The sequence below is a fragment of the Nicotiana tabacum genome, chromosome 23, assembly GCF_000715075.1.
Source record: "Nicotiana tabacum cultivar K326 chromosome 23, ASM71507v2, whole genome shotgun sequence".
NCBI classification, from domain to species: domain Eukaryota; kingdom Viridiplantae; phylum Streptophyta; class Magnoliopsida; order Solanales; family Solanaceae; genus Nicotiana; species Nicotiana tabacum.
Window position 1 is genome coordinate 61981169 of NC_134102.1, and position 9493 is coordinate 61990661.

At 41.1% G+C, this 9493-nt stretch overlaps 1 long non-coding RNA gene across 1 annotated transcript; it reads left to right on the forward strand.

Moving 5' to 3' along the window:
- The first annotated feature begins 1605 nt into the window (after positions 1-1605).
- Positions 1606-3119, forward strand: LOC107801709 (uncharacterized). The gene is made up of 2 exons (XR_001651685.2): positions 1606-1902; positions 2658-3119. It is a non-coding gene; the product is annotated as an uncharacterized LOC107801709 (long non-coding RNA).
- The last annotated feature ends 6374 nt before the right edge of the window (positions 3120-9493 follow it).

Genomic DNA, 9493 nt, shown 5'->3' on the forward strand with positions numbered 1-9493 from the left:
GACTCCGGACTTTTAAACTGGATTATATTTGCAATGACCGCTTAATCATTTTTATAAGGCATAGTTGGGCGTGATCAACCACAAATAAATATTTTTTTTTAAAGCTTATATTGGTTTGGTGTCATCAAAATTAATATGTGAAACCTAGGGACTAACATGATGCCAATAAATTCATTCTTTTTTCACGCAATGGCGTGACACTATAGCAAGTTCAAGCAACGTTACTCTGGTTGCCATGCCAAACCTTCTTTGACTCTTTGCTTTCGTAACTTAATAAGAAGGCAACCTTTTCTTTCTATAAGAATGTTGAGAGTGGGATAAGTTTATAAAATTTTACTTCACAAGCACTTGATTGCTTGTCATAATTCCATGTCCTTGCAGAAATCTACAGGACCAAATACTTCAGCGACTCCGAACTGGCCACTCGCAATAATAGAGGAAAAAAGGACTAATATCAGACAGTAATATCTTGTAACCAAATGGATTTGCCAGTAGAAATTGCCCCTCTTTCGACTAATAGATATTCTTGACCCTAATGCATAGTGAAAAAATGCCGACGAAAGAAGGAGCTTCTCTCTTCTCTGGTCATACTCATCTTTGAAGTCCTAATACCTGGAGTTGCTTCGATTGGAAAGTTAAAACAACCTTGATGGAAGCAGGTTTGAAGCCTTTTGTGGCATTGTTAAGGAAAATTGAGATTACTGAAAGATAGATACAGAAGCCCTAATCAAATCACTAGTATATTTGGAAGTAATAGAGGTTGCTTGAAAATCCTTTGTTTCATCAATTTCCTTTTTAGAACCCGAAAGTCGAAACTCAAAATTCAATCTTTATACCATACCTATTTCTTGTAATTAATATATTTTTTCTGAAAATTCAAAAAATAACCTTAATGGGAGGCGCTATTGGGTATGTCCATGCTATTGTATAAGTGTCTATCACTCGATCTCCCTGCTCTTGTTTTCTTGTACTGCTGAAATGATGCTACTAAAACGGCACTTAAATTTTTGTCTTCTAAAAAATTTAACAAATACAGTCTTTGAAGTTCAGATATTTTGCATTGCAATTTTTTAAACTTCTGAAGTGTTGTTTTTTAGTACTCTACAGAACTGTTTTTTCAAGTTTCGGAAGTGCATTTCTTTTAGCAGTGCTGTTTATTTTACAGTGAAGTAAAATGCATTATTTTTATACCTGCAAATAGAACAACAAGTGCAGAGATGTAGAAGATTGAAGCATTATTCTTGACAAAGCGTAGCTATTCTGAGTTTGAGAATGAGCTTTCACGGAGAATGATTTTCACGTTATTTGGTTATCTCACGTGAGCGGCACATGGGGAAAGGGGTCAAACTTAACAGCCCATTTTGAAAAATCTGTTAGGGATAGGGCTTTCGACCAAACATATCACCTTATAACATACATAAAGGACTATATCCATAAAGGGAGATATATTAAGGGTCAAAATAAAGCAACCCCAATACATTAAGGACCATTTTGATTATTTCCTCTTGCACATTACTTTACTATTTAATAGGAAAGCTAGGCTTCGACGTGTCTGCTTAGAAGGTATTTACTTTCAAATCAAGATTATATTCGTTATTTTACTGCATCAACAAACACCCACCGCTCTTCTCCTCTCTTTTTTTCTCCCAACATACTTCATTAGTTCATTTCTTCCCTAGCACCGACGAGACCCCTCGCATTCCCGGTTGTCTTCCTTGCCATCATTGATGGTCCACAGAGAACCAACCTCTTCATAACTTTCAATTCACACACAACTTTTTAGAAGAAACCCAACAAAATCGGCCCAATTTCATCCATCAAAACCCTAACTCAAAATTAGCCAAATGATCTACGATATATACAAAGTTCTGTCTCTACTCCACTTATTTCTACAATTCTAAGGTAAATTTCGCGTTTTGCTTGTGAATCTATTTTACATTTGATACACTTTCTTCTACTTATGATTTTTCACTTCGTCTTTCTATATCTCTATTTGAAAAGAACATTTATTCTTTTTTGTCTTTCTGTTTGTTTCAATATTATGCTGGATTTAGAGGAAAATTGTGGAAGGCTCATTTGATTATTGAATTTTTCTGTTGAAACTATAGGTTGTGGTAATAATTTCTATCTTAAATCAGACATTAGTATTACACTTAGCTACTTTTTCTATCATTGCTCCAGTAACTTGTGGATTATTTGTATGCCTAAAGAAATTGATTTCAAAGTAGAAACCTATTTACAGCTTGTTTGGATGGTTGTTACCCAATGTATTGTATTGTATTGTTATCCTAAGACAATGTTTGTTTTGATTGTTTATTTAAAATGGATTGTATTGTATTGTTAAATCCATTGTTCCGGAACAACCAAAAGCACCATTTTATGAAACAACCGATTTGGTGTGGTGCGGTCGTTTCCTATTTTTATTTTCTAATTATGTCCTTACTTATTACTCCATAATTCTATTTTATCATTTAATTTTTTTTATTTTAACTCAAAATCTCCAACCTATTGACCTACTTTGTCTTCTTCCATCTTTTCTAGAGTTGGTTTGCCCCGTTTTTTTTATTATCCAAGTCTCCGTTCGATTCTGACTCTTTTCATCGTTTTAATTTTTTTTTTTTGGTGTTGATAATATTAGTTAACTTTTTTTTTTTCAGGTTTTTGCTCTTGTTTCCAAGCTACGTAATTAATGATAAATTAGTAGAAAGAGGTGTATACGGTCAAAATCGGGCCTACCCGATTTTGTTGTTTGATCGAGACAAGGGAGTTGCATCGAGGGTAGCCTCGTAATAAATCAGACCCGAGCTCGAAGATGAGACATCAAAGTGTACGTTGAGACCGAGACCAGCAAGAATCGAGACCAAGTATGACCGACTTCGAGGGGAGCATAATAACAGAATGGCGAGATATCCGTAATCGGTCGAAGATCACGGCGAAAATCTCGGAACAGATCAAATCAAGAGCGGTTATTGGTACCAATCATGGGATTTATTTCTGTTATTAGAATTGTACCATAATTAGGAATCCTCTAGTATATAAGGGGGAGTCCCCATCATTTGTAAATATATTACATTCACGAATATCAAGGCAATATAATATCTCTTAGTTCGGTTCATCAACTTACCGTTCTTTAAATTATTCTTACTTCATTATTCTCGAGGGTTCATCAGCTTGAGGGCATTGTCCAAGCATTGGTTTGTTTTACATTCTTGTCAATTCGCATCATTTATCTCTAAGTTAATCAATCAGTATTGAGCAAAATCGTGTATCCTTAAAACCATATTACAAGTTTAATTGTTACTCGATTTTTAGGGTAAAACAATTTGGCGCCCGTGGGACTAAGGATAATAGTGATTGCTTAATATTTTAGCCTTCATAACACACACTATTTTTACACTTGTTCTTGTAAGTGCTTTTGACTTCAGGAATCAACATGTCAAACTCTCAAGCAGTACCCACTCACACTGACACCGGCCTTGGTCTTCATGGAGAAAATGATCACGTGGGCCTGGGAAACGGAGTGCCTCCAATCAATCCCGACGCACCATAGGCCGTGGATCCGGTCGATGTCAATTCTCGTGTTGCCGTTCGTGGGGATTTAGGCACCGACCCTAAAAATAGTATTCGCAGAGACACTCGGGCAGCCGATCAAAATGCACAAAGCAGTGAAGAAGGTGGGATTAGCCTTCGAATGATATTTGAAATGTTGCAAACTCAGCAAGCTGCGATAGCGCAACTCCAGAATCAAAATCGAGCACCAAGCAGAATTGAACTCGATACATCGCAAGAAGTTGTTCATAAGGTCGAATCGATACAGGAAATATTGAACGATAACGGATCGAGAACAAACCCCGCCATCATGAAGATGCTCGAGGGGCTCACCAAACGGATCGAATCAGGAGAAAAGAAAATCGAAGCCAACGACAAGAATATAGAAATGTACAATTCACGGGTTGATCAAATACCAAGGGCACCCCCGATCCTAAAAGGTCTAGATTCGAGGATGTTCGTACAGAAGTCGTTCCCTCCAAGTGCGGCACCGAAGCCCATTCCCAAAATATTTCATATGCCGGATACCTAAGTACAATGGGACCACCTAGCGCATGTATTTCATATACATGCGCTATCAAAGGTAACGATTTGGAAGATGACGAGATTGAATCTGTTCTATTGAAGAAGTTCGGAGAAACTCTGTCAAAGGGAGCAATGATCTGGTATCACAACCTGCCGCCAAATTCCATCGACTCATTTGCCATGTTGGCAGATTCTTTTGTAAAGACACACGCCAGGGCCATAAAAGTTGCGACGAGGAAATCGGACCTTTTCAAAGTAAAACAGAAGGATAATGAAATGCTAAGGGAGTTCGTGTCCCGATTTTAAATGGAACGCATGGATTTGCCAACAGTCACAGATGATTGGGCTGTTCAAGCTTTCACTCAGGGTTTGAATGAACGGAGTTCGATAGCATCACGTCAACTGAAGCAAAATTTGATCGAATATCCAGCGGTGACTTGGGCCGATGTACATAATCGGTATCATTCAAAGATCAGGGTCAAAGATGACCAGTTAGGAGCTTCTTCCGGCTCGGTATATCCAAACAAGTCCGCAGTCAAAAATCAGAGGGACATCGACAGGGAGCCTCGGTCGAACAAAGACCAATATCAGCCATACATCGCAGATCGCAGGAACGACGGCCCGGAATGCAACTCCACCCGGAATGATCGAAAAAGCGATCGCGGATAGAGTTCTCGGGGACTTATGAGCAAAAATGGTTTTGATAAGCACGCCAATCATACAGAGGCACAACGATTGTTGGAGTATAATTTTAATATCGACACATCGGGTATTGTATCGGCAATCGAAAGAATCAAAGATACCAGATGGCCGAGGCCCATACAGACTGATCCTTCCTAAAGAAACCCCAATCTGATGTGTAAGTATCATGGCACACATGGCTACAAAACCGAGGATTGCAGGCAAGTAAGAGAGGAGGTAGCCCATCTATTCAACAAGGGCCACCTTTGAGAGTTCTTAAGTGATCGAACCAAGAATCATTTCAGAGAAAGGGACGCCAACAGGAAAAATGAACAGGAATAGCCACAGCATGTAAGCTACATAATCGTTGGCGGGGTCGATATCCCACAAGGTCCCATGTTCAAATGCACTAAGGTATCAATTACTAGGGAAAAACGGACCCGAGATTATGTGCCAGAAGGCACCGTATCATTCAACGATGAGGAAGCAGAAGGAATTTCTCAACCCCACAATGACGCTCTGGTAATTTCTATCTTTATGAATAAAGTTCAAGTTAAGCGTGTTTTAGTGGATCCAGGTAGCTCGGCGAATATCATCCGATAAAGGGTCGTAGAGCAGCTTGGCCAACAAGACCAAATTGTGCCCGCAGATCGGGTCCTAAACGGCTTCAACATGGCCAGCGAAACGACTAAAGGAGAGATCATTCTACCGGTAAACGTGGCTAGAACTATTCAAGAAACCAAGTTCCATGTAATCGAGGGCGACATGAGGTACAACGCCCTACTCGGAAGGCCCTGGATTCACAATATGAGGGCAGTCCCTTCGACTCTCCATCAAATGATAAAGTTTCCAACGCCGGACGGGGTGAAAACAATACATGGGGAACAGCATGCTGCGAAGGAAATGTTCGCGATCGATGAGGTGATACCAATATCTTCACTTTCAACGTCAAAGGGACCAGAATCAAAGGAGAAGCAGAAGGTCAAATAGCAACCACAGTTGCCGGCTTCGACCAATTCGGAATAGCAGGAAATTATCGAGGATGATGATTGCATGATCTCTCGAACCTTCGTAACCCCCGATGATTCTGATGCCACGAAGTCAACGGTCGAAGAGCTGGAACAAGTCATACTGATCGAGCATCTGCCCGATCGAAAGGTATACCTGGGCACGAGGTTAACTCCCGAGCTGAGGGAAAAACTCATTAAATTCCTTATTAAAAATATGGATTATTTTGCTTGGTCCCACCTTGACATGACAAGGATTCCACCCGAGATCACCACTCATCGATTGAGTTTGGACCCAAAGTTCAGACCACTAAAGCAGAAAAGAAGGCCAAAATCCGAGATAAAGCACGCGTTCATCAAGGACGAGGTAACCAAACTTCTTAAAATAGGATCCATCCGGGAAGTAACATATCCCGATTGGTTAGAAAACGTAGTTGTAGTCCCCAAGAAGGGGAATAAATTTAGAATGTGTGTAGACTACAAAGACTTAAACAAAGCGTGCCCAAAGGATTCTTTTTCTTTGCCGAACATCGATCGCTTGATCGATACCACGGCCGGCCACGAGACTCTCAGCTTTCTCGATGCCTACTCCGGGAACAACCAAATACGAATGAACCCGGAAGATCAGGAAAAAACTTCATTTATCACTAGGTATGGAACTTATTGCTATAATGTAATGTCGTTTGGGCTAAAACATATTGGTGCTACTTATCAACGCCTAGTAAACCGAATGTTCGAAGAACAAATAGGAAAATCAGTGGAGGTTTATATTGATGACATACTAGTTAAGTCCCTACGCACAGAGGACCATTTGACACATTTGCAGGAAAAGAAGAACAATTTCACTTGGACCCTAGAATGCCAACAGGCATTGGAAGAATTGAAACGATATCTTTCGAGCCCGCCATTGCTTCACACCCCAAAAGCGGACAAGCAACTCTATTTATACTTAGCCGTCTCGGAGGTCGCGGTAAGTGGTGTCCTAGTTCGGGAAGAGCAGGGTACGCAATTTCCTGTTTACTACGTTTCCCGAACTTTAGGAGAAGCAGAGACCCAGTACCCACACTTAGATAAACTAGCACTTGCTTTAATAAGCGCCTCTAGGAAATTAAAACCGTATTTCCAATTCCACCCAATTTGTGTTGTAACCACTTATCCTCTTCGCAACATTTTGCATAAGCCCGAGCTCTCAGGCCGACAAGCCAAATAGACCATCGAAATCAGTGGGTACGATATCAAGTATCAACCCTAAACGACCATCAATTCTCAAATCTTGGAAGATTTCGTGGCCGACTTTACGCCACCCCTCCTACCCGAAGTCGAAAGGGAATTATTGCTAATATCGGGTACATTCTCAGGGGGTGTGGACCCTTTTCATAGATGGAGCTTCGAATATGAAGGGGTCCGGGTTAGGCATCGTTGAAGCCACCCACAGGCAATACGATTAGACAATCTATCAAAACCCCTAAGTTGACTAACAATGAGGCCGAGTATGAGGCCATGATTGCAGGTCTCGAGCTAGCTAAAGGTTTGGGAGCGGAAGTCATCGAGGCCAAGTGTGATTCCTAACTCATGGTTAACCAGGTTAATAAAACCTTCGAAGTTTGAGAAGATCAAATGCAAAGGTACTTAGACAAATTACAGGTAACCTTACACCGGTTCAAAGAATAGACCCTACACCATGTACCTCGAGAGTAGAACGCTGAGGCCGATGCCCTTGCAAATTTGGGGTCATCGGTCGAAGATGATGAAATTAGCTCGGGGACTGTCGAACGGCTTTCGAAGTCGGTAGTCGAAGAAGGCCACGTCGAAATAAACTCCACGAGCCTAACTTGGGGTTGGAGGAACAAATTTATCGATTACCTGAAAAATAGGAAACTTTCGTCGGACCCTAAGCAGTCAAGAACTCTACGAACGAAAGTTGCACGATTCACATTAGCCGAAGATGGAACAACGTACAGAAGGATGTTCGATGGGCTGTTGGCAATATGCTTGGGTTCGGGAGACACTGATTACGTCCTACGAGAAATTCACGAGGGCACTTGCGGGAACCATTTCGGCGCCGAATCACTGGTTCACAAAATCATCAGAGCAGGGTATTATTGGGACAGTATGGAAAAAGATACTAAGAAATTAGTTCGAAAATGTGACAAATACCAAAGACATGCACCGATGGTTCATCAGCCCGGGTTGAAGTACAGGCTTTCGAGAAAGTCAGAGCGAAAGAAGTTATAGACTTCATTTGGGATCGCATCGTATGCAGATTCGGGATACCCGCCAAGATAGTGTGCGACAATGGAAAATAATTTATCGGCAACAAAATAACGAAGTTTCTCGAAGATCACAAAATAAAAAGGATATTATTAACGCCGTATCATCCTAGTGGGAACGGACAAGCCGAGTCGACGAACAAGACCATCATTCAAAACCTAAAGAAAAGGCTGAACGACTCTAAGGGAAAATGGAGAGAAATATTTGCCCGAAGTCCTATAGGCATATCGAACAATGACAAAATCTAGTACGGGGTCAACACCGTTCTTCTTAGTATATGGCGCCGAAACTCTGATCTCGGTCGAAGTCGGGGAACCAAGCATCAGGTTTCGATACACAACGGAAGAATCAAATCACGAGGCTATGAACACAAGCCTCGAATTGCTAGACGAAAAACGGGAAGCCGCCCTCGTTCGAATGGCCGTCCAAAAACAGCGAATCGAAAGATACTATAATCGAAGAGCCAATCTTCGACACTTCAAAATAGGGGACATAGTTCTGAGAAAAGTCACCCTCAACACTCGAGATCCAAACTAGGGGAAACTCAGACCAAATTGGGAAGGACCATATCAGGTCCTCGATATCATCGGAAAGGGGTCTTATAAGCTTGGCATAATGAATGACGAACAACTGCCAAATAATTGGAACATCTCACTCCTCAAACGATATTATTGCTAAGGTATGACTCTCTCCCTTTTTTGTTTGTATTCAATACTAACTTATTGCAGGTGTTCGGTCAAAGACATCGAGACCTCAGGTTTTAAAGCACGTGTTGCACTCTTTTTTTCTTAGATCGGTTTTTGTCCTAAATGGGTTTTTCCGGCGAGGTTTTTAATGAGGCAACAATTATATGTGCTACCTAGGTACAATTCAACTTTATCCGAGGCTTCTTTACAATCAACCTCGAAAAATGGGGCATCACCCTCGGATGTTATATCTTCAAGGAAGACGCTTTGTGTCAGCAGGGTCTCGATAGGAAAATTCTGTAAAAGGCCAAACGGTCAAACGAACCATGCCCATGTAGATTGCCCGAGCCCTAATGGTAAAACATGTACACATGAATGATCTATTGAAAGAAGTACTTTTTCCTCAACAGATATTCCATGCCTTAGTAAGATAAATTACGGAAACCGGCTCAAAATCCAATCGCAACTAAAGCTCGAGCAATTAACCTCGTAGTCGGGGACTGCTGTCCGAAAATCAACTTTGAAATCTTAAAGACCTTAAAAAGGCGATCCTCAATTTTATAGGCCACAACCATCCTGCCCGGAGACTGAAACTTCGAACAAGCTTGAAGTATAATCGAGAAACAAGCCCAATGGACAAATATCGAGTTAAAGGCTACGGCCAAACTAACACGGTTCAGTGACGCCCGAATTCCGTAATCAAACAGGCCTTCAAACATTCTCATAAAACCGGTTAAATAAGGGCTACCCTCGGCAAATTTACATAGGGTTTCG